This window comes from Zalophus californianus, chromosome 11 (assembly GCF_009762305.2).
Source record: "Zalophus californianus isolate mZalCal1 chromosome 11, mZalCal1.pri.v2, whole genome shotgun sequence".
Lineage (NCBI taxonomy): Eukaryota > Metazoa > Chordata > Mammalia > Carnivora > Otariidae > Zalophus > Zalophus californianus.
Window position 1 is genome coordinate 6,079,509 of NC_045605.1, and position 24,000 is coordinate 6,103,508.

At 44.5% G+C, this 24,000-nt stretch overlaps 1 protein-coding gene across 3 annotated transcripts in view; it reads right to left on the reverse strand.

The window, feature by feature from the left end:
• Positions 1–24,000, reverse strand: part of EXPH5 (exophilin 5) — a 71,618-nt gene that overhangs the window by 45,319 nt on the left and 2,299 nt on the right. Inside the window, exon 1 of one of the 3 annotated variants that reach the window (XM_027580508.2) lies at positions 6,564–6,793. The exons of the other annotated variants lie outside the window; for them this stretch is intronic. The gene's annotated coding sequence lies outside the window, so the exon portion shown is untranslated. Of the gene's footprint in view, positions 1–6,563; positions 6,794–24,000 lie in introns of those variants that run through there. 3 annotated transcript variants of the gene reach the window in all.

Sequence of the window (24,000 nt, forward strand, 5' to 3'; positions counted from 1 at the left end):
GGAGGGACTCGATCCTGAGACCCCGGGACCATGACCCGAGCTGAAGGCAGATGCCCAACTGACTGAGCCACCCAGGTGCCTGCCATTATAAAAGCGTTAAGTTCTTTCTTTTTTCTAATTATTAAAGTAAAATTACACTCAATAAAGAAGACTTGGGAAAGTTTAAAGTAAATAAAAGCCACCCATAATCCTCACAACCAGAGACAATGCTATGTGTACCTGTGTCTGCCCAGCATTTTAAAGCAGGGACAACAGGTTGTTACATTGGGACCCAGGCTGTCTCAGGTTTAGCTGGGGCATGAAAGCAAGAGATTCCACATATCCAAGTGAATTGTGAGAAGATCAGTCAGCAGAACTTGATTGTAGGATTATTAAAACAAACGAAGGGGCACTTGGGTGACTCAGTCAGTTGAGCATCCAACTCTTGATTTCGGCTCAGATCGCCATCTCAGGTTTGCGCGATTGAGCCCCGCATTGGGCTCCATGCTCAGCAGGGAGTCTGCTTGAGATTCTCTCTCTCCCTCTATTCCTACCCCTGTTCATCTGCTCTCTCTCAAATAAATAAATAAATCTTTAAAAAAATAAAATAAAACAAAAAAGCCAAAGTTCTTCACCCTATATTTTCTTCTGGTTTTATAGTTTCCAGTCGTATGTGTAAGTCTCTGACCCCCTTTGAGTTGATTTTTGTGTGTGGTGTAAGATAAGGGTCCACTTTCCTTCTTCTGCATGGGGCTGTCCAGTTTTCCCAACACCGTTTGTTGAAGAGACTGTCCTTTCTCTATTGTGCATTCTTGGCACCGTCATCAAAAGTCAGCTGACATATGTGTATAAATTTATTTCTGGGCTCTTTACTCTGTCTTACTGGCCTATATATCTATCTTCATGCCAGTACCATACCGTTTTAATTACTGTAGCTTTGTAGTATATTTTGAAATTAGAAAGTCTGGTGTGATTTCATGGATATGACCCAAAAGCACAGGCAAAAATAGACAAGTGGGACTATAGCAAACTAGGAATCTTCTGCACAGCAAAGGAACACTCATTAGAGTGAAAAGGCAACCCATGGCACAGGACAAAATGTGTTCAAACTGTATCTCTGATGAAGGGTTAATTTCCCCAAAATATAAGTAACTCTTAGAATTCAATAGCAAAAAACTAACAGCTTGATTCAAAAATGGGCGAGGTGGGTGCCTGGGTGGTTTAGTCGGTTGAGGGTCCGGCTCTGGGTTTCAGCTCAGGTCATGATCTCATGGGTTGTGGGGTTGAGCCCTGTGTCTGACTCCACGCTCAGCACAGAGTCCCTTGGGGATTATATCCCTCTGCCCCTCCCCCACTCCTTCTCGTGCTCTCCCTCTTTCTCAAATAAATAAATAAATCTTTTTAAAAAAATGGACTAGGGACTTGAATAGACATTTCTCCGAAGAAAGCATACAAATGGCCAAGAGATATATGAAAAGATCCTCAAAATCAATAATCATCAGGAAAATGCAAATCAAAACCACAATGAGGTATCACCTCATACCTGTTAGAATGGCTATTATGGAAAAAAACAAAAACAAAAACAAAGACAAGTGTTGGCAGGGCTGAAGAAATTGGAATCCTTTCGTATGCTGTCGATGGAAATGCAAAATGGTGCAGCCGCTGTGGAAAACAGTATGGAGGTTCTTCGAAAAATAAAATAGAACTACCATATGATCCAGCAATTCTACTCCTGGGAATACACCAGAAGGAAATGAAAACACTAGGTTAAGAGATATCTGTACCTCCCATGTTCATAGCAGTATTATTCACAATGGCCAAGATGTAGAAAGAATCTAAATGTCCATCAGCGAATGGATTTTTTAAATGTGGTATAAACATAGAATGGAATATTACACAGCCTTTCAAAAGAAGGAAAGTCTGCAAATGTGACAACATGGGTGAACCATGATGGCATTATGCTGAGTGAAATGAGCCAGACACATAAGGATAGATATTGAATGATTCCACTTATTTGAGGTTTCTAATACAGTTAAACTCACAGAAGCAAAGAATAGAATGGTGGTAGTAAGGGACTAGGGAGAGGGGGAAATGGGGAGTTGCTAATCAACAAATATAAAATTCCAGTTCTGCATAAATGAGTAAGTTCTACAGATCTGCTGAGTAACATTGCGCCAATAGATAAAAACACTTTATTATGCACTGAAAACTCTGTTAAGAGGGTAGAGCTCATGTTAAGTGTTCTGACCAAAAAAAAAAAAAAAAAAAAGATCCAAAGACCTCTTGTTAAGGTTATAAGGCCCCTTACCCCCACTGGGTCAGAAGAGTGGAGGCAGACGGAGGAGTTTAGAGAGAGGGGCGTCAACAGTGCCACCAGAAGACCTCCATCTAGGTCGCTTAGAGTCTGGGGGAAGGGCTGCCTGGTGTCCAATTCTTGTGCAAGAAGAGTAAGTAAGCTGGAGAAGCTGGTGCCAGCCAGCTCAGAGTAAAGGGAGGCTGAAGGGAGTTTGTTCAGGGGGCAACCGGTCTCACTTCCGGGGTTTCCAGGCAGAAACGCTGTGTGTGTGTCCCATGGACAAGACACGAGCCCCTGAAGAGGCTGAGGAGGCATGGGGCTCTCTTAGTTCATGTCCACTAGAGCTAGCTCATGAGGGAAAAAGACCTTAGTGGAAAGAGGCTGTGGATGAATCACTGGGTTCCGAGGGACATAGTGAGGTTGGCAGAGAACAGGGGACAGCACACCCTATCTTCAAGGAAGTTGCAGGAGAACAGAGCCTAAAAGCCCCCCAGGAGCATGTGCGACAAGAGACAAATGTAAACATCTGTCCACCCAGAGAGTGTGGAAGCCATCCCACAGCCAACCCAGTCAAGCGAGAGCTTTCGGCATCCGTCCCCCCCATACCCCTACCCAAACTTCTACCTCTCGGCCCATCCACCCTCCGCTCCATCAAGGGGTAGAGGCTTTGGTGGGAGGTGGAAGGGAGGGTCAAATCCCTCCTCACTGTTACAGGCTTCTCGCCGTGGAATGGGCCACTGCTCTGAATGAGGTCAGACTTAATCAGGGACCAGACAGTCTAATCACTATATATCGAATTGAGACTGTGTTTTGTGTCTTCAAGTGGCCAAAGGATTTCTGTTACCTAACAGTGAGCAGAAAAATAATGGGACTACTCACATTTTTATCCAGGGGCATTAAAATGGCCAAACTACAGATGCTTTCTGATAATATATCCCAGGGGCGGGCTTGCCCAGCATGCCACATACACACGTATGCGTTTTTTAAAAAATGCCTTTATACTATAAATACTGTTTTGTAGTCACTAATTCCCACTTAGCGTTATATTAAGAATGCTGCGCTACGTCAGTATTTTCTTATCATTGTATCTCTGTTCCATAGTATATATACCTAGTCCCTTATTGTTGGATATAGGAATTGTTTTCTTTTTTAAGATTTTATTTCTTTATTTGTCAGAGAGATACAGAGAGAGAGCACAAGCGGAGGGATTGGCAGGCAGAGGGAGAAGCAGACTCCCCTCTGAGCAGGGAGCCCAAAGCCGGACTCCATCCCAGGACCCCAGGATCATGACCTGAGCCAAAGGCAGACACTTAACTGACTGAGCCACCCAGGTGTCTCTAGTTTTCATTTTTCACAACCATAATGTTGAAATGCACATAGTTCAAACCTAACATTCATGGTTAATTCCTCAGGATAAATTTCCTTGAGGTGGAGCCAAAGGATGTACATGTTTTAGTGACTTATGAAATCTATCACCAAATTGCGCTGGAGAAAAGTTATGCCAAATTGTTCTCCAGCCAGCAGATCCCATATGAGGGCCAGTTTCCCCATACCCTTGCCGACATGACTTATTATTGTTCTTATTAATCTTTGATGATCTGATTTCTAATAAGCACAATAAAAAGGTTTTTTTTTCATTAAAAAATATCCAGTTACTGGAGAGGTTGACTATTATTTCAGTTGTTAACTGCATACATTTTTTTTTATGACTTCTCTGCTCAACACCTTTGCTTGTTATTTTAACCCTAGTGTCATTGAAAATATCAGTTTTTTGAAGCTCACGGCAAAGGACCAAAAGGATGTCAGAATGGGTAACTGAATTTTCTTGGTTGTTTGCCTCCCGTTACTCTTGCCTCTGTTCAGGTTGTGGTGGTAAATACAAAGAGAGGTACAACGTGGCCCCAGGACCCAGACACTATTGTCATAGACACTCTCTCTAGCGCGATCTTCATCTTTTTCCCATCTTTTTCCCATCCCACACATCTGAGCGTGTGTGAGGGTGGATGGAAGGGTCGGTCAGATGCTCGGTTCTGATCCCTTTGTTACTTGGGCTGATCAAGTAACATCTATGGGTCTCATTGTCCTCATCTGTACAACTCAGTTCTTCACAACCAGACCCCCTGCTTACCCGTGTAGACTTGTTTCCCATCGTCCTCTCACTTAGTCCCAGGTGCCAACTTTTCCAACTCCTTGCCATACTCTCCGGCCTTTCCCCAAGTTGCTCTTCTGCTTGCTTTGCCCTTCCTTACATATTCTTGGTCCCATGATCTAGCTCAAGGCTGGTACTTCACTAAAGGATTGAAAAATGTTTTTTGAGTGAAAAATAAAATGAATTCAATTCAACTATAATGAGCATTTACATTTGTAAAGACGCTGGGAATACACTAGGAAATGTAAGCTCTAACAGTGGGAAAAGATACACAAAAGAGCCGTGTTATAACACAGGACATGTTAGATCCTTAAAAGAAAAACAGCTGGGACGTCTGGGAGGTTCAGTTGGTTAAGCGTCTGCCTTCGGCTCGGGTCATGATCCCGGGGTCCTGGGATCGAGCCCCGCGTCCAGCTCCCTGCTCAGCGGGAAGCCTGCTTCTCCCTCTCCCACTCCCCCTGCTTGTGTTCCCTCTCTCGCTGTGTCTCTCTCTGTCAAATAAATAAATAAAATCTTAAGAAAAAGAAAAAGAAAGATGGGTCTTAGAGGAAAGATGGAAATATACTGGAGTATAAGCCCCATTAGGGCAGAGTCTGAATCTGCCACTGTTCCTTGTGAGTGATGCTCTTTCTTCAGTGAATGATCGAATGATTTGGAAAATAGTTTGTGTGTGTGTGTGTGTGTGTGTGTGTGTGTGTGTGTGTAGGAAGGGGGTATTGTTGAAGACCATCATTCACAGAGAGTAATCTGAGGAAAGGAAGTAGAATAGGAGCGTAGGAGTGAAGGAGTAGATTTTGCTTGTTTTCATTTTGTTTCCGTGTTCATAGAAGTTTTTATTTGCTGGCCTTGCATTAACAGAAATCATCCAAGCTTACTCATGGAGGTCAATCATTATCTATTAATATTTTCTATATTAATACTGTCCTATGTCATTGGGCTATGAATGAGAATCTCAGAAACTCTGAAATTCTCTCAATTCCTTGTTAGAAACACACAGGAGAAGGTTCAATACTCAGACCATGCAGGTCTTCCGGAGGCTTCTTATGCTCTCATATAAAGAAGAGGGCTTGGAGGGGAAGTTAAAGATTTCTTTTTGTGGCCTCATGCCTGTCATTCAGACCAACCCACTGGGTGGCTGCTCCCTGATTCAGCAGATTCACCTAAAAGCTAGGGATAGGGAGAAAGGCACCACATAACCCTTTAGCACATAATTAACTTGTATTTTATCAGAAATGATTTGTGCTCCTCTAGTTATCATTCAGAATAATAATAATAATAAGTAAATGGTTAACCTAAATCTCATTCTCCACGTGCAGTTTAAAAAATTATTTTTAGCAATTTCTGCTAAAAAAACAATTAGTGAACACATAGCAGAAGTAACTGAAGGTGAGTAGATTTCTGGGGAGGGAACGGGAGGCGTGCAGGAGTGAGGAACACCCTTGGCAGCCAGCAGTTCCCCACAATAAACAAACACTAGCCCTATTCTTTAGGACTTTAGTTCCCAATATTGAAACGGCCTTTCTGAAATGAAGATTTGTGTCCAACTGCTAATTAAAGTTCACGTAGTGTGTTACATGAACTGGAACAGTGGGGGCATTAACAAGCCATAACTGGGAGTCCTTCTCCCCACACACCTCTAACCAGTCCAAGGCCAGTCTCTTTGTGGACACTCTCCTCATCATTTCAGCTCCCACGCATCTTTCTCTCACTCCCAAATCCTACTGTCTGGACCACTCATGAGGTACTTAGTCATGTGCAGCATAGTATTTAAATTTTCATGCCCTGTCTGCCCAAAGAGATTATCAATTTCTTGGGTTCTACATTTTGCATTTACCATAGCAGACTGCATAAATCATATAAATAGTAGGTCCTCAAAATACTGTCAAGTATCTCTTATTTGAATGAAATAGAAATATCACTAATCTTGATCCCCAAAGATGCTGGGATTTATTGGAGTAAACTCCCATCACGATAAACTTGCAGAGTCATCTCTTTCCTTTCTTGTCATGCCCGTTGATGATACCATTCTCGCCTTGCTGCTTTGAACCTAGAGATGTACGTTCAATATATTCTAGCACATTCTGGAATTCCAGGGCCAAATGACCTGCCGGGGCTTCATCCTGGCACACAGCAGCTTACCTGGTCGGTGTTTGGCGGCGCAAGGTAGAATGACGGCTTTATCTCTCTCTTCATGACTTTGGACAAGCTTTGAAACCAAGATCCCCAGTGCCCTAGGCTGGTGGAGATGGCACAGTGAAGACAGGGGGTTCCCCACTTGCTGAAGCTGAACTACACGTCTGCTGACCCCGCACGGAGAGAAGGGTACTGCCGAAAAGTCAACTTGCTGCTACTTTACCAAGGGAAACAGCCACTTGAAGTGTCTTGGGTTCTTTTTGTTTGTTTGTTTTTTTCTTTTTTTGGAGGAGAGGAGGGTATTTCAATTATCAGTCAGCCTTAATTCTTTCTGCTTAGAATGGGAGAGCACCAAAGCTCCTGAGAGAAGTCCAAAGCTGACAGGCAGGAAATGAAAGCACCTGCACTGTCCTCTGGCTACCCGGGCACCTGCTGTGTGGCAGGCTGTTCACCTCCGCCTGCCTGGGCGCTGGTTCCTGGGGGCCAGTCAGTCCCTCCTCACCTGCCAGATGGCTGCTGCTGGTTTCTATGCAGAAGTCCTTTCCTGGGCCATCTGGAGCCGCCGAACGCGTGCCAGGCTCCCTTGCTATAACTCTGCTCCAAATTCTGCCCACTTCTCCCTTCACTTCCCATCCCGGTCACAGGCCTAACACCTTACCCTCAGTGCTGAGACAAAGTACCTCATGAGACAAAGCATCTCCATGTTTCAGAGCTGGTGGAGGAACTGTTGGCCGTTGGTATTCAGATATACCACCTCCCCTGGACTCCCTGAGCGTAGCGTCCACCTGAATCTACCAGTTTCAGTGTGAACGGTGGTCAGATGCCAAAAGCTACTGAAAGCCAGAAACCTGGGTTCCCATGAACTCCCCTTCCCCTTCTCCAGCCAGTCAGCCCCACGTCCTGCTAATTTAACTTTCCAAATACTTCCTGAGCCTCTCCCCTTCTCCTCGTCCTTAGTCAGGGCCCCCTAATCTCCCCTAATCCCCCAGCTCCCCAGGGGCTCCCATTTGTAGCCAGCCGTCCTTGCTGGTCCTAGGCTCTCACTTTGCCTTCTAGTGATGCCCCTACTGCTGATGCCTGCGACTCCCCAGCCTCTTCCCCATCTCTGCACCTTCCCTAGTGCTGTCTGCCCCATCCGGGATGCTCCTCCCACTTCTATTCGCCCCACACCCCATTCAAGACTCAATTCGGACCTCACCTCCTCCAGCAAAGTCCTCCCCGACACCTCACCTGGGGTGAACTGACAGATGTGTCCCTGTGCATAGCTGGCTTATTGTCTGCCACAGTACAGTAAATACTCTGTTTTTAAATCCTTCTCCCTCTCTGAGGACCCAGAGACTATGGAGAGCATTTTGTGTTTCTGGTACTAGGTTCATAATAGGATAGCATGTATCCGCTAAATAAATGAGCGCCACTCAACAGAAGTGTTGTTGAATCCATGATATGGGGGAAAAAAATCTCTCTTATGGGGCTCTTACCCTAGAGAGGAACACAGAGGTACCCAGCCTCTGAGCACCCCCCCTCCGAAGCTGTGAGGCATGCGAGAAGGGTCCTGAGACAGCGACAGGCTCCAAAGACAGAGGCCTTCATGCTGCAAGCGGGGGAGCTTGGCACAGCCAGCAGCTTCAGCAGAAAGACAAGAAACGGTGGTGTTACTGCCACTTACTGTTGACAGCTGACCCACCTGCTATAAAAGAGTCCTGCTGACTAGCGAGTCCCAGGAAGGCAGGTGGACCCACGCTGCAGGAGAAGGGGGGACCTGGCCACCTCCCCAGGAGACCCAGGCCCCTGGAGGTATAGAAGCTTCTGTGTTTAGGGCTCCCAACTGTGAGTGGCCCAGAGCGCCTCAGAGATGAAGCTCAGATGAGCTGAGAACAGAAAAGCATTTTTATCACTTTAATGCTAAAGCTATCATTGCTCCAAGCACTGCTTGGAAATTGTGCCATTTACACTTGTTGGTCAGTTCTTAGACACATGCAAAATGTTTATACTAAAAAGTTACATTTATGTTTCTTTGTATTCCCATGAACTCTCTTCAAGGATCTGTAAGGCCCTGAACAAGTGGTGAAAAATTGCCATGTGGAGGAAATGAAAAACAGTTGGGCCAGAGTCCGGAGTCAGAGCTGGGCAGAACCAGGGCACAAAATGCTCAGTAGAGCAAGGTGAGGGTGGGGTCCGGTGTGGCTTTGAAGGTGGAGACAGCTACCCTGGGGGGAATACGTTACTCATATACCTTTTAAAGAATTTTGCCTGGATGGCAGGGGCAAGGCAATTAAACAGCTGTGGACAGACATGACCTAATTTATGGGCCTTTCCAGATGTCTCCTGTGGAGCTGGTCCTATCATAACCTACAAATAAGGATGCATTTTGATGGGATGCGGGGAGTTGCTGAGAACAGGGGAAGAAAATGATGTCCTTAGGGAGGAAGAGGCACCAGGAAGCAGATGAGAGAGAATGGGAGGGTGGCTGGGGCCTCCCTGACTTGCCCCCTCCCCCCATGGGGAAGGCCACTGTCAGAAACCACCCCGGCGCTTTGTCCACTCGGAGGAGGAGCAGTCTCTGCTCATCCTGACCCTCATCCTGACCGGAAGCGGTAAAGTGCAAGCCCACGTGCAAATGCACGGTAATTCAGCCAGCAACTGAGACCTACCCTCAAATAGGCACAAGTCCAAAGAGTCATTTTTATATACTTTTTTTAAAAGATTTTATTTATTTATTCATGAAAGACAGAGAGAGAGAGAGAGAGAGAGAGAGAGAGGCAGAGGGAGAAGCAGGCTCCTAAGGAGCAGGGAGCCCGACATGGGACTCGATCCCAGGACCCCGGGATCATGACCTGAGCCAAAGGCAGACGCTTAACCATCTGAGCCACCCAGGCGCCCCATTTTTATATACCTTGCCGGGATCTGGAAGAAAGAAAGAAAACCACATGCAAAATACATGACAGCCTTTTTTTTTTTTTTTCTTAAATAGGTTGTTAAAAGTTCTGCAGTTTAAAAGCCCAAAAATGAAAAGAAAAACCTGGGTCACCATCTGAACAAATGACACGATTTAAATAAAAATGCTGGCTGTTTAGGGGACTTCCTATAGACCCATAGAGTGGTGGTCCTCAGGTCATCTGGGAGCATCTGATGAGTCTCTCTCCAGAGCCCCCTGGCCTCAGCCACTGGAGTCTGTGCCCCATCAGCACCCCCGGAACATTCTTGGGCCTCCCGTGGCCAGCGAGCGTGTTTGGTGCGGCTGCAGGGGTGGGGCGGACGGAGACCATGGGGGCCCTCCATCTGACCCCCACCCTGCCGCTGCTATGACGTCTGCTCACATGTTCTCTCAACTGCTGTTTAACTCCCTGAAAGCTAAGGTATTAACTGCCCTTGGAAGCTCCGCTTTTCCACCCACCTCTGTCATCCCGCGTGGTGGTCACGCACCCACGGAGCCACAGAACACACCACACAAGTACCTTCGGGGACGGTCAGAGTCCCACATTCTAGGCCCACGCCCACCCCTGGACATTACTCTGGGCTTGAGACACTTTGAGAAAAGAGAGAAATAGGATTATAGTATAATATAATATATATATATATTATCTGGGGAGAATAGGGATAATCTTCATTCTTTCTACTTTAAAGGACGTTTAAGGGGCTCCGGTGAACACGGTAGGCTTTAAAGCGCAGCGTATGTTCAAGTCAAGTATATTCCTGAATAATCACGGAATTGGCACAGAGAGGTGCGTAATTACTTGCTCTTGCTTTTGGCCAATTTCTACTGAAACCAGGCTGCTTTTCCCTTCCAGGAACTCTTCAGGCTTCCACGTTGCCTTCTCTGGCTGTTCTCTCCTACTTCCTCACCCCGAACACGACCACCCGGGAGCCGATGTGAAGAGCCTACGACTAGAGCACCAGAGCACGTTCACGAGAACAGGATCCAAGCTGCTTGTGCATATTACAACACTCGTGTTTGTGTGCAACCCACACTTAGTAGCCAGTAAAACAAAACAAAACAACAAAAAGTAAAAAGCAATTCTTCCCGTTGCCAGACTCAACAGCTCCAGGGATAGAAGGTCCCTTTGATCCTACCAAGCAATTTTAAAGTGGGAAAGCACCAGAAACAAGGTTTATTACATCTGTGGCGGGCACAGCCCTCTCAGTCGTCCTCTGCTGGGACTCCAGGCCTTCCCCTCCCAAACCACAGGGTTTCCTGAAAATCAACACTCCCTCAACTTGTGCAATGGAGGGGAGTGTAGGAAAGACGTGAGCTCCAGGCAGAGTCGGGGCCCAGTGCCCGGGCTGTCAGGCCCGGATCCCTTACTGCACATTAGAGTCATCTAAGGAGCTTTAAACAATACCCCTGCCCAGCCTGATCGCAGACCAATTAAGCCAGAATGTCAGGGTGGGGCCTGGCCTCGGTAGTTTGAAGAGTTCCCCAGGTAGCTGTCATTTTGGCCAGGTTTGAGAACCTCTGTCTTAGCAGAGCCTGCAGGCCAAGACCTGTCATCACAGAAGCCAAGAAGATAGCAAATATCTTAGTGCTCAGGTAGGCACATACAAAAGGAAGTGCAAGGCCCTCCTCAGCACCTGCCACAGCCACATGATATCACTTGTAGCCAGACTAGAAGGTCTGTGGCCCCTGCTTAGGACTCCGGTGCTACACTTGCCCCCAGGAGGTGCTGCAGATTGGATGCCTGACCCCAGGGTAGTCGGTCTACAGGCTGGCCAGAGATGCGTCAGGTGACCCGGCATGCAGGTCCTGAGCATGAGGATCGGGACCAGAGAATGTGAAAAGCAGCAGTCAGCCGAAGAACCCTGGGAGGAAGAAAGTGTGGGCTGTGACAAGTGAGCAGAGCGTGTGGCTGGTCCGTGGAGCCGTCTTGGATCCCTGAGTCCTTCAAATTCCAGCTTCAGTCCACGTGTAACCTTTCTGCAAAGCCCGTTCTACCTTAGGTGCCCTGAGTGACACCCTTCCTTTCTACCCAAAGACCCTGAGTCGGAGCGTGATGGACACTGAGGAGGGCTGAGGAAGAACACCCAGAAAGTCAGGGAGCAGAAGAGAGCAACTCCCCAAAGGTGCAGAAGCCAGAGAAACCGTAAAAGAACACAGGATGGGCATGGACAGTAGTCCAGGATAACGGGAAGGAAAATGCCCACAGATCATCTGGCAGGAAGCAAAGCTTTAGCAATGTGCCTGGGCAGTGAGAAAATGCAGGCTCTGCAGGACAACAGAAGAGGACAACAGGAACGGGAGAGAAAAGAGCAAGGAACTGTCCTTCCCCTGCTCTGGGGGATGACCTCTGCAAGCTTCAGCTCCAGGCTCTAGCTACTGTCAGCTGCTTCCAGCTGGCTTCAGCCAGACACTTGCAGGAGGCTAGAGGGCGAGAAGGAAAAACGCCGGGTATTCTCCTCTGCCCTCTGCCTTGTGCAAAACTTCTGGAAGTGACTGCCCCCCCCACATCTTCAAATCCCCAGACCGGCCTGCCACGCTTGGTTGCAGTGTCTCTTGGGGGATCCTAGCCAAGGCTTGGGTAACACCACCTGCTCCCTTTTCCTCTCCAACCAGTGGTGAACCAGCGCTGGCTTGTACTGGCTCACAAGGGCAGATGGCCAAATACTCAGGGATTTTGCAAGCTGGTTGTTAAACTATTGCTAGCTTAAAGTTGGCCAGTGCTACAAATCAAGGCTTTTTCTCCAGGGGAGCCAGTTACCAGCACAACACTGCCTCCAGGCTTCCTGCTGGGGCCAGTCCCTGGCGCTACACTTTCCCCAGGAGGTGTTGCAGATTGGCTGCCTGACCCCAGGGCAGTCAGTCATTGTCCCCTGATGGGTTTCTCCGCCTCCTTCCTTCACCATGGAACCAATTCACTGCACTATATTCTATTTTAAATAAGGCGTAATTTCTGTTTTTCTGGTGGGACCCTGATTGATGTGCAGACAGTGATCTCCTAAAGAGTTTTACCGGCTCCCCTGAGAGCAGCAAACGTTAAATTCACAACATGTGAGGTTTTTAATTTTGTTTGCTTGTTTGTCTAGTAATCCCTTTAATCACTTATCCATGTGATTAATTTTTAAAGCAAACTAATTTTGTGATAAATGAAAACCTTATGCCACCCTAACAGGGTATTGGTTTGACTATCAAAAGAACCAGATGTAAGAGACAACCAGGGGATGCCTGGATGGCTCAGTGGGTTAAACATCTGCTTTTGGCTCAGGTCATGATCCCAGGGTCCTGGGATCAAGTCCCACATTAGGCTCCTTGCTCAGTGCGAAGCGTGCTTCCTCCTCTGCCCCTCCCCCTGCTTGTGCGCTCTCTTCTCTCCCTCTCTCTGACAAATAAATAAATAAAATCTTAAAAAAAAAAAAAAAAGACAACCAGGTCACGCGATGTAGATCTCAGGATGAATGTCTACCCTGGGTTGGGCTGGCCACCTGGCATAGGAAATGAGGAGATGAAGGAAGTGAAACATGACCCATCATCTATGTGTATTAATATATGTGCTAAATCACTCTTCTCTGTACAAAAGCCTTTTCCCTCCAACTTCCTTCTTAGTGGCATGAAAGGAGTTGTTGTAGCATTCGCCTTACCAACACTCTGTTGCTGTTATTGCTTGTTTGTTCCCTGGTCCTCCTGCTAAAAGGAATAGTCATAGGCTTAGAAGCAGATGGAGATAAATGGTACCGGACAATTTGCTAGCCATTTAGGGGGAAAAATCAATCCATATGATTATCCTACTTTAAAAATAAAATATATATAGGATCATTAAAAAAGTTAGTTTTTAAAAAAGATTTGAAAAGGTAGAGGTGGATATTGACCTAATCTCTAGATGGAAGAACTTTCTAATCTTAAAAAGAAAATTTTTAAAAACTTGGTACATTTTGTTATATAAAAATGGAGGGGCACCTGGGGGGCTCAGTCAGTTAAGCATCCGACTCTTGATTTTGGCTCAGGTCATGATCTCACGGTTGTGAGATTGAGCCCCGCATCGGACTCCATGCTCAGCATGGAGTCTACTTGAGATTCTCCCTCCCTCTGATGCTCTCTCCCTTTCAAATATATGCATAAATCTTACGAGAATATTTTTTAATGGAAAAAGTTCGTGCTGCTTTCAGATTAATAGAAGTTAAGTGCAAACTGAAAACTGGGAAATATATTGTAACAAATAGGACAAAAGTCAATTTCCTTAATAGAGAAACATATAAATCAGTAAGAAAAAAACCACACTGAGATTCTACGTCAGACAGTGTTGGTTGCCTTCTAGAATCTATTCCCCCCAGTTACTCTCCTTTCTAGTTTCGCCGTGGGCAGCAAAGTGTTCAGTTTCGGGGGAGGGATCACGATTGGTCTAAGCCTAACATCTGAATCCCATTTCTTGATTTCCCAATTCCCTTGCAGCGAGGGTGGCCTTATGACCTGGTTCTGGTCAATGAGACATGAGGAGGAATTGGCAGGGATGGCATCTGGAAGAGCTTTTACTTCCAGGGTAAAGGACAAGTATAATTGGCTCCACCATATCCCCCTCTTCCTGTCTTGGACAGGAATGTGATGTTCAGAGCAGTTGTAGCCATTTCGTGTTGCAAGACACCATCCTGACATCCTAAACCACTACACCAGCTAGTGCTTGTCTACTTCCAGAGACCTTGTTATGTCAGAAAAGTGTATCCCCAATTTGTTAAAGCCATGGTTAGAACTGTTATGTAAGACAAGAAGCATTCTGAATACAAATCCTGAAATTAAAATGGGCAAAGATATGAATAGACAATTCATAAATCATGAAATGTAAATAAGTCGTAAACCTGTGAAAAAACGTTCATTATAACCAGTGCTAGATATCAAGTCAATTTTTTTTTTTGCCTGCAAAATTAGCAAAGATTTATTTTAAATAATAATACTATCCAGTGCTGATAACTGTATGGTAAAATAGGGGGCTTCCCACACTGCCAGTCAAGGTGAAATTTGGTAGAACATTTTTTGGAAAGTAATTTGGTAACATGTAATAAGAATTTAGAAAATACATTATAAACTAAGGATTCTACTTTGTGGAATTTACCCTAGGGAGACAATTTAAATTGAATTAAGGATGTAATCATGAAGGTTTGCCACAGTGTTATTAAGCAGTAGGAAACAAAAAAATAAGGAAAAAATCCAAGTGGCTAAAATATTATAATGATCAAATTCTAAAATATATACAGTAGAATGGTTGGTGGGCAGTCACAAAAACTGTCATTGATGATGAGTCTTTAATTTGAAGGAGTTGCTTTTATGTTAGATGTTACATAAATAAGCAAAAAAATGCACAGTGTAGGGGCACCCGGCTGGCTCAGTCAGGAGAGCATGTGACTCTCAATCTCGGGGTTGTGAGTTCAAGCCCCACGTTGGGCATGGAGCCTACTTAAAGAAAAAAAGAATCTTAAAAAAAAATATGCACAGTATGACCACAAGTGTATAAAGTCAATGTGGGTGAAAATGGTTTGATGATGCCTAAAAAGTTAAATATAGAATGACCCAATATCACGGTAATTCCACGCCTGTGTATATACCCTCAAAGAATTGCAAACAGGTACCCAAATCCTTGTAGATGTATGTTCATAACAACACTATTCACAATAGCCAAAAAGTGGAAACAACCCAAATGTTAATCATCAGAAGAATGGATAAACAAATTGTGGTATATACATACCATGGAATATCATTCAGCTATTAAAAAGCACAAAGTACACATAAATGCTACAATGTGAATCAACCTGTGAAAACATTGTGCTAACTAAAGAGACACAAAAAGTTACATATTGGATGATTCCATGTACAAGAAATATCCAGAATAGGTAAATCCATAGAGACAGAAAGCAATTACCAGTAACTGGGATGTGGTGGGGGGAGGAGGGGCAGAAATGAAGAATAATTAATGGGTTTTATTTTGGGTGATGAAAACATTTCTAGCCTTGTGCCCAGTTATCCCAACACCATTTTTTGAAAAGACTATGCTTCATTGAATTGCCTTTGCACTTTTGTAAAAAAAAAAAAAAATCAACTGGCTGTATTTTGGGGTCTATTTCTGGACTCTCTTCTGTTCAATTAATCTATGTCTTTCCCTTCACACATACTATGCTATCTTGATTACAGTGGCTTTATAGTAAGTCTCAAAATCAAGTACTGTGATTCTTCCAACTTCATTCTTTTTCAAAATTGTTTTGTCTATTCAATTCCCTTGCTTTTCTAATCATTCCTTCCTACTATATGGAAACTCAGTAGAATTTTGTCTGTTGATCTTGTTTCCTACCACCTTGCTAAATTTACTTCTTAGTTCCTGAATTTTCTTTCTTTCTTTTTTTTTTTTTTTTTTTGGTAGATGTTTTTGGGGGATTTTCTTTGTAGACAATCATATCATCTCCAAATAGGGATAGTTTATTTCTTCCTTTCTCATATGTATGTCTTTTATTTCTTTACCTTGGCTGATACTTGCTAGGACCTTAAGTATGATGTAGAATTAAGACTGGTGAGATTATACATCCTTGCCTTGTTCCATATCTTAGAGGAAAAGCATTCAGTGTTTCACCATTAGGTATGATGTTAGCTATAAATTTTTTGGCAGATGCCTTTCATCAGGTTCTATTTCTTTCTTGCAAAGAGTTTTTATCATGAATGCATGTTCAACTTTGTCAAATGCTTTTTCTGCATCAATGTGATCATGCTTTTCTTCTTTAGACTGTTGTATGGTGGGTTCACAGTAATTTATTTCAAAATACAAAACCAGCCTTACTATTATGAGTTACACTGTATCCTCCAAAAATATATATATTAGAGTCGAACCCCCCCCCCCCCCCCCCCCCCCCGTACCGCGGAATATGACCTTATTTGGAGATAGGGGCTTTACAGAGGTATTCAAATTAAAATTAAGTCATTAGGGTGGGTTCTTTTTTTTTTTAAAGATTTATTTATTTATTTATTTGACAGAGAGAGACAGTGAGAGAGGGAACACAAGCAGGGGGAGTGGGAGAGGGAGAAGCAGGCTTCCTGCTGAGCAGGGAGCCCAAGGCGGGGAACGATCCCAGGACCCTGGGATCATGACCTGAGCTGAAGGCAGACACTTAACAACTGAGCCACCCAGGTGCCCCAATTAGGGTGTGTTCTAATCCAATATGGCTGGTGTCCTTACGGAAAGGAGAAAATTTGGACAGAGAGATAGACATGTGCATGGTGAGAGCACCATGAGAAGACTGAAGTTATGCTGCCCATGCGCCAAGGAACTACCAAGAACTAGGAGAGGGCCCCAGAACAGACCCTTGCCTGGTGCCTTCAGAGGGAGCACGGCCCCTCCCAACACCTGCACAACACATCTTCTGGACACACCTGGAGAATGGAGCTGTGGTTGCCAGGTTCCCCTCCCCCCAGCCCCCTGCCCCCCTTCAACGGCTGCGAAATGCATTATTTCAAAGTTGAACCCAAAGCAGTCCTGATAGAAATATAAAACACCACAACCTTTCTTTGGGAAGTGTGGAGTTTGGTCACTGCTGACCCCAATTCCCTCTGTCATCATTAGAAAGTGTAACACACAGAGCGATGAGGAAGCTGGCCCCTGTGGTATGCCACGCTGATATTTAAGTATGACCTTTAAATAGGGCCATTGGCAATGCCAATAAGGAAACATTCTTGGGAAGGAGAGTGAGGTGAGGCTATAGCTCTCAAATATCACAGCCTATGCAGAACTAACTGCAGAAGAATAGACCCGAACTGAGTCAGCGGGACTCTTAGCCAGACTTGTTCTAAGACTCAAGTTTGCTAAACAGAGAAACATGTTTTCTGACTAACCTTAACCTGACCTTCTTTGTCCTTGGTTTCCCCAAATCTTTCCTTCCCTTCCTTTGTATTCCTTCACGGATGTAAGTTAAGGTCCATTTAATTAGAAATGGAGCACCTACCTACTAGGTGTGTAAGGCTCTCCATCCCTAAGACAATTCTCAGCCACATAGAACTCAAGACCGATGTACAGAACGCAACTGACCTATGAATACATTAACATTACAATATATATAAAACATTATAAAGAAGAGGGTGGAAAAAATCCGGGTATTTTTAAAAACAAATCATTTCAAAAGATATACTTACAAAGTTAAAAAACATAGCCAAACATTTTGTATTTCTTTATTATCAAAAGAAACCGCCGCCATTTTTTAGTTAACCTATGATGATTATAAGAAATAAAATAATAGTAAGAGGGTTAGAGTCCCTTTAAATATGCGCAAGAGATAGTCGCCATTAACGGTTTGGAGCATATCCTTACAGAATGCACACATGCTTTCTAAAACATAAATGGTTGCCTGCAATGTTGCCTATATATGGCCGATTCCACTAGTGGTACCCTAGCATCCCGTATGCCCTTTTCCTTAATAATAACTTTTAGTTGGACACATGGCAACCTCGCATTGTATGTTCTCTAATGTTTTTGTTTTTGTTTTAATATTTTATTTATTTATTTGACAGAGAGAGAGAGCGAGAGCAGGAACGCAAGCAGGGGGAGTGGGAGAGGGAAAAGCAGGCTTTCCCGCCAAGCAGAGAGCCCGACGTGGGGCTCGATCCCAGGGCCCTGGGATCATGACCTGAGCCGAAGGCAGACGCTTAACGACTGAGCCACGCAGGCCTCCTGGACACAAGAGTTTTAATGGGAAAACATCTCCGTGCTGTGATGGGCTGCACAGTAATTAAATGCACATGGAGTTCACAAAACCAGTACTTCCTGCAGTAGTACCTCAACCAGGTTCCTTCTCCTGCCTAAGCTTCCTCAGCAGAAAGGAGATAAAAAATATCCCTTCCCTCATCAGGCTGTTGTGGGAATTAAATGAGCAAACGCACATAAAGAGTTTAGCACACAGCAAGGGCTAAACTACTGTGGTTACCATTAGCTTTTGAAAAAGACAAAAGTGCCTGCTCTATCGATTATGATGAAGCTAAAAACAAACAGATAGGAAAGACCTGGAAAAGCTACAGGAGTTATAATGGTCACATCAGCCTAAAAAGGACACTGTCCCCGAACCTTGGGGTATGAAAGTGTAATATGATAGTAGTTCTACATGTATTGCCCAGGGAGACCAATCCAGGGCAGTCACTAGATGGGAGAGGATGTGTGAGATAAACTCTCCCCTAGGATTAAAGGAATGAACTAAATTGGGTGTTACTGGAAGCTGCAGACATCTGAGAGATTCATGTGAATCCCACACCTTGTTAGGTGATCAGGACACACAAGCCCACAGGGCACTCCTGTGACTTCTAGATGGTTCTCGTGGTCCCTTTCCCGAGGCCACATAGGGCTGCTGGAGGGCAAGCTACATTTATACAAACACTTCATCTTACAGGACTTACCACCAACCAAGAACATTCATAGACCGAAGCCATCTGGGGCAGAGTCTAGGTTTTATTTTCTCCTGGGCCAACCCAGTGTCTGGCGCATAGTAGATATTCCATGACCAGGAGCCCAGTGCTTCCTGAAAGTCTGTTAGCCAGAGGCCGACTTCACTGGCTGGGAGAGTAGAGGACAGGCGGAGGGCCTGGGGCAGGAGACTGTGTATCTGGCTTTTAATCTCTGCAGGTTGCTCCAGCGTCCACAGCCACGGGCACTCGGCCATTTTGAAATATACACTCCCTCTGGTCTGGGCCGCAGCCTTGCCGCTGAGCTCAGATAGTCTAAATTTAGACATGCCATTTTACAATTTGATTACATCAGGCGCTGTGATGCCTTATACTTTATAAGTTTTCTGCAATAGGAAAAACAAATAGTCTTGATTTATTGATATCTCTTCTGTGATATCAACTCATGGTTAATATAATCTCTTGGTACTCTCTATTTCAGTTACGTTTATGAGACGGGGTGGGCGGGCTTGGGGGTCGTGTCAGGGGTAATAAGTAGGTAGCTGTGTTTTTCAAAGACTTGTGACAAAGTAAGATGCTTTTCAGATTTTATATATTAAATATGTATGTACATATAGTATACATATGTGTGTGTATTTGGGTATATATATGTACACACACACACACACACACACACACACACACACAATTTCCTCCAAGGTGTGAGAGAAGTATGGGGAAAATTTCCACCTGCCAATGAACTGTGACTCAAACTCTCAGCCATTTATTCTCACCGAGGCTAGAACCACAGCCTGTGTAAGGTCTGAGAAGTCATTCCCAAGTCAATAGCCCCAGGAAAAACCCTTTCCACAAGAAGTGGAACTGTCAGATTGGAATTTCAGTGGTAATTTCTACCTCTTGAACTGTCTCTCAAAGTATTTCTGTAGGACACATTCCAGACTCACAAGACAGAACCGGATCAATGTAACACAGACGGTTGTGCCTTACGGGGTTCAGAGGAGGGAGGAATCCCGTCAGGCTGGGCAGAGGGTCGCTGGGGAAACACGAGGAGAGGGAGAAATGAGGAGAGACGCTAGGCTGCAGAAGCCTCTGACTCTGGCCCGTGCAGAATTCCCCCATCAAGTCTTCTCTGGAGGCCTATTACAGGCAGGCACCTTGCCTGTCTGTGGTGTCTCTGCTGCTAAGCCAGGAAACCCAACACCCTTGCCCTCATCTGCCTTCCTAGAGCCTCGGGAGGCGGCATGTGCCCAGCATTCCTGCCCAACCTACCATGGGTCCCTTCCCCATCCTGGCAGTGTTGGGCAAGAAGCAAGCCCTGACCGCCCAGGAAACTTTTCGGTGCCTCTTTGCCACGTGCCAGGAGTTGTGTCAGACCCCAGAGATTCACCAAAAGGAGAAGCATAGATTTTTGCCTATTTTGCCTATTTTCAAGAAACTGCAGCAACACACAGGCGGTATTTTGTGTTCTGCTTTTTCACAGAACAATGCCTCTCATGCATTGTCCCGCAACTGTATTCATGATAAACTTGAGGTGTCTATACAACCTTGACAACAAGGTAGTCAGAAAATGTAAAATTCAAATATCACACTGGTTAAGATACAATTATCTCCATAACTGTCCATTATAATGACTGTGCTTTTATTGGATATTTAGATTTGAAACTTGCCACTATTTTGCTATTATTTTCCCACTATTTTGCTATTTTGTAATACTGCAATGAATATCTGCAAGTATATATTCTTTTTTTTTTTCCTCAGGGAAAAATACAGCAGAGTGGAAAGAATATAGGTTTTAGAGCCAGATAGATAGATTTGGGTTCAAATTCTAGCTCTGTTGCTTAAGATCTCTGTGACCTTGGGCAAGTTCCTTCACACTGAGCTATTTCAGTTTCCCTTCTGTACAAAGCCATCAACACTATTTAACCCAAGAGACAGTGGTGAGGATTATTCAATGCTGATGGGTAAAATCATTTTGAGATAGATCTGGATTTAAATTCCGGCCCTTTTGCTTAACTTGGACAAGATACTCAACCTTTGTTAAGCTGTGTTTCCTTCTCTATGAAATGGAAATTCAAGTGCGTACATAATGAGGTTATTGGGACAATTAATTAAATACATATAACATGTTTAGTACAGTGCTGAGTACACAGTAGGGGATCGATAAATGTTAGCTGTTATTATCACAGTAATTACTATTATTACATAAAAAGGCAGCACTTAACAATTGCTGGTGTGGCCATCTGCTCCCACCTCAGACTCGTACTCATGAGAAATATCCAAGAATTGGAGACTGGATCAAGGGTAAGGCATACGTTTATAGGTAGCGCCGCATTGTTCGCCAAAAGGATTGCATACCACTAACAGTATGCTGAATCTATCCATTTCACACCCAACCTCACCAACAGGTTTTTTTTTTTTTCTGTCATTTTTAAAGAGTTCAATTTTCATTTCTTTATTACTGTGAGGGTGAACATTTTCCCATAACATTTTGTTTACTGTTGGGATATCTTCTAGCATGAACACCTTATTTCTCTTTTGGCTGTTTATCAGTTTGAATCTTGGTGTATTTCTTCAGTATTTGAATAAAATCTTTATATATCAGGAATACAGTAATATTTAATGCAAACACTTTCCCGGTAAGCTGGAGCCAGGGAGGTCTGGTACCGGTGCAGGAAGACCAGGGGTAGATCTGTGTGTTCAGGAGCATTTCTAAGTGGGGCTCTGGACTCTTGCATGGTGAACTCAACTACTCCCTCATCAATCTCTGGGCATCTCCAGCCCTGCATGACACTGCCCTTCTAGGTTTCTAACTATAGGATAGTCCTTAGTTGTCTTGTAGACACTTCAAGCCCACCATAGACCCAACTGAACTCCTCGGTTGTCCCCCAATGAGAAACCTTTCCAAACTCCTCCATTTAGTCCCTTAATGTCCTAGCCAAGAGATCCTGAGACTGCTTCTCCTCACAAGTACTCCCCCCTCCCACCCCGTTTTCCAAAGCTTGCCTTAGGCCACTTCACTTTTATGAACGACCTCCATTAGTCCCTGTTTTTGCCAACCAAATGGAATCCGAAGAGGATTTTTGTTTTTATGAGAAAAGGCAAAAAGCAAAAATAGAGTGTAACACATGTTTTGCAGGGAGGCAGCACACAGCCTAAGCAGCAAAGAGTGGTATATTGCCAAGCTCCTTCCCCGAGGAGCCACACTCAGCATCTCAGCACCAAGCCGCAGTAGCTTTTTTTTAATGATTTATTTTTTTAAAACTTTAAGAAAAGATTTTATTTATTTAGAGAGAGAGAGGGAGAGTGCAGGGGGGAGGGGCAGAGGGAGAGAGAGAGACTCTCAAGCCGACTCTATGCTGCATGCCGAGCCTCACAAGGGGCTCGATCTGATGACCCTGAGATCAGACCCTGAGCCGAAATCAAGAGTCAGACGCTCCACCCGCTGAACTGCTCAGGCGTCCTGAGGCCGCCGTAGTTTTGAACTGTGTTTGTGAACATCTATGCTTTATCTTGATTTATTTTGTGCATCATTTATCAAGACGCATCCTAAGGTTTTAGGAAAGCCGAAAAGAGGTTATCTTTGGTGCCTGGGAGTGCTCAGAAATTTTTCCACATAAATTCATGGCAATCGTTTCTTTCCTTTCTGCCATGCGGGCTTATGAAGCTTCATAGGAAATGCTTTATTTTTGGATAATGGGGGAAACCTGCGTAGGAAAAAGCCCTCCCAGTCTCTCACATAGGCCTGTTGTACTGTCTCCTAAATAATACTCTTGTATGAGAAGTCACGTGGTCTGACTTTTGATTTGGAAAATGTGATCACACATACCAAGAAAATGAGCAGCGGCAGCCAAGCTGACATGTTATCTCAGGCCTTCTCCACACGTCAGTATCTGCTACTGAAACCCATGCACGTGAGCTGGTACGCAGGCCAGGACACAGCTATCCAGCGATGGGTATCTGACAGTGGGATTCAGGAATTAGCCAGGGGGGGAACAAAGTACTAGAAATAATTGCCTTCAGCATTTGGCCCAAGTGTCTGCTGTCCTTAAATTATTTTAATATTTTAATGGTGACATTTTTTAAATTATTGGGGTAATTATTTTTAATAGTTTAATCATTAGCAGTATTGATCTTGTCTTAGCATTATGCCTTTTTCTGTTGATGTCCCAGTTACAATGCTAGTGCCATGCAATCAGAAAGGGTGTTTCAGCCTTCCTTCTGAGGCCCAGCCCAATGGCCTTGCCCCCTACGTGGAGTTCCAGAACCCCCAAAGGCGGCTGTCCTGGCACCATGAGCTGCTATTGAGGAAACACAACAAGGCAAGCAGAGTTCAGATATAAAAAGTCAAAATTCCCTTGAATGAAAATTAAACTAAATAATCTTACTATTTCTAGGACCATAGTTCATGAGAAGCCACACTGATAGTAACATCCTAAGTGGAAGCTTTCTTCTGTTATTTCCTAACTCTCCCCTCAATTTCCCCAAATATATATACTGGATCACTTAAGAAGCCCCATCCTCTCTAGAGACAACAAACGCCTCCAAGGACACACACTGAGAGCCACCAGTTCTTAGTCCTTTTGGAAAATGTGTTGAAAACAAACTACATACTATTCTAAAGTTCTCCTTCCCAAGGCTGGGTGTGCCTGTGTGTAGGGCACATGCATATGTGTGGGTACATGCACGTGGATGCGTGTGGGTGTGGACACACTGTGCTCACACAGTGAGGAAGTGATGGAGCCTATTTTTCTAAAAGCAGAGTATGATGGGTGAAATACACATTCTCACCCCTCAAATATTCGTCTCTCCCCACAAGATCTGTATCCGCTGGGGAAGAGTAAAGACAGGCCTTTGGGCCCAGTGTATTCTAACTGCTTCCGTGAAGACCAACTAGGGTTTTCCCATGTGAAAAGTATCTTCGGAGTTTTTTTGGGGGGGTGGCCAGTGGAATCTTTGGAAGGAGGTGGAAACCTAGAACCGACATCACCAAGAAGTTGCTCGCAAACAAAATGGTTTTCTGAATTCCAATCAAGGATGAACTTTTCGGTCTGAGAGTGATGCCCCGAATTCCCTTCCAGAGTCAACTGGAGCAGGCCT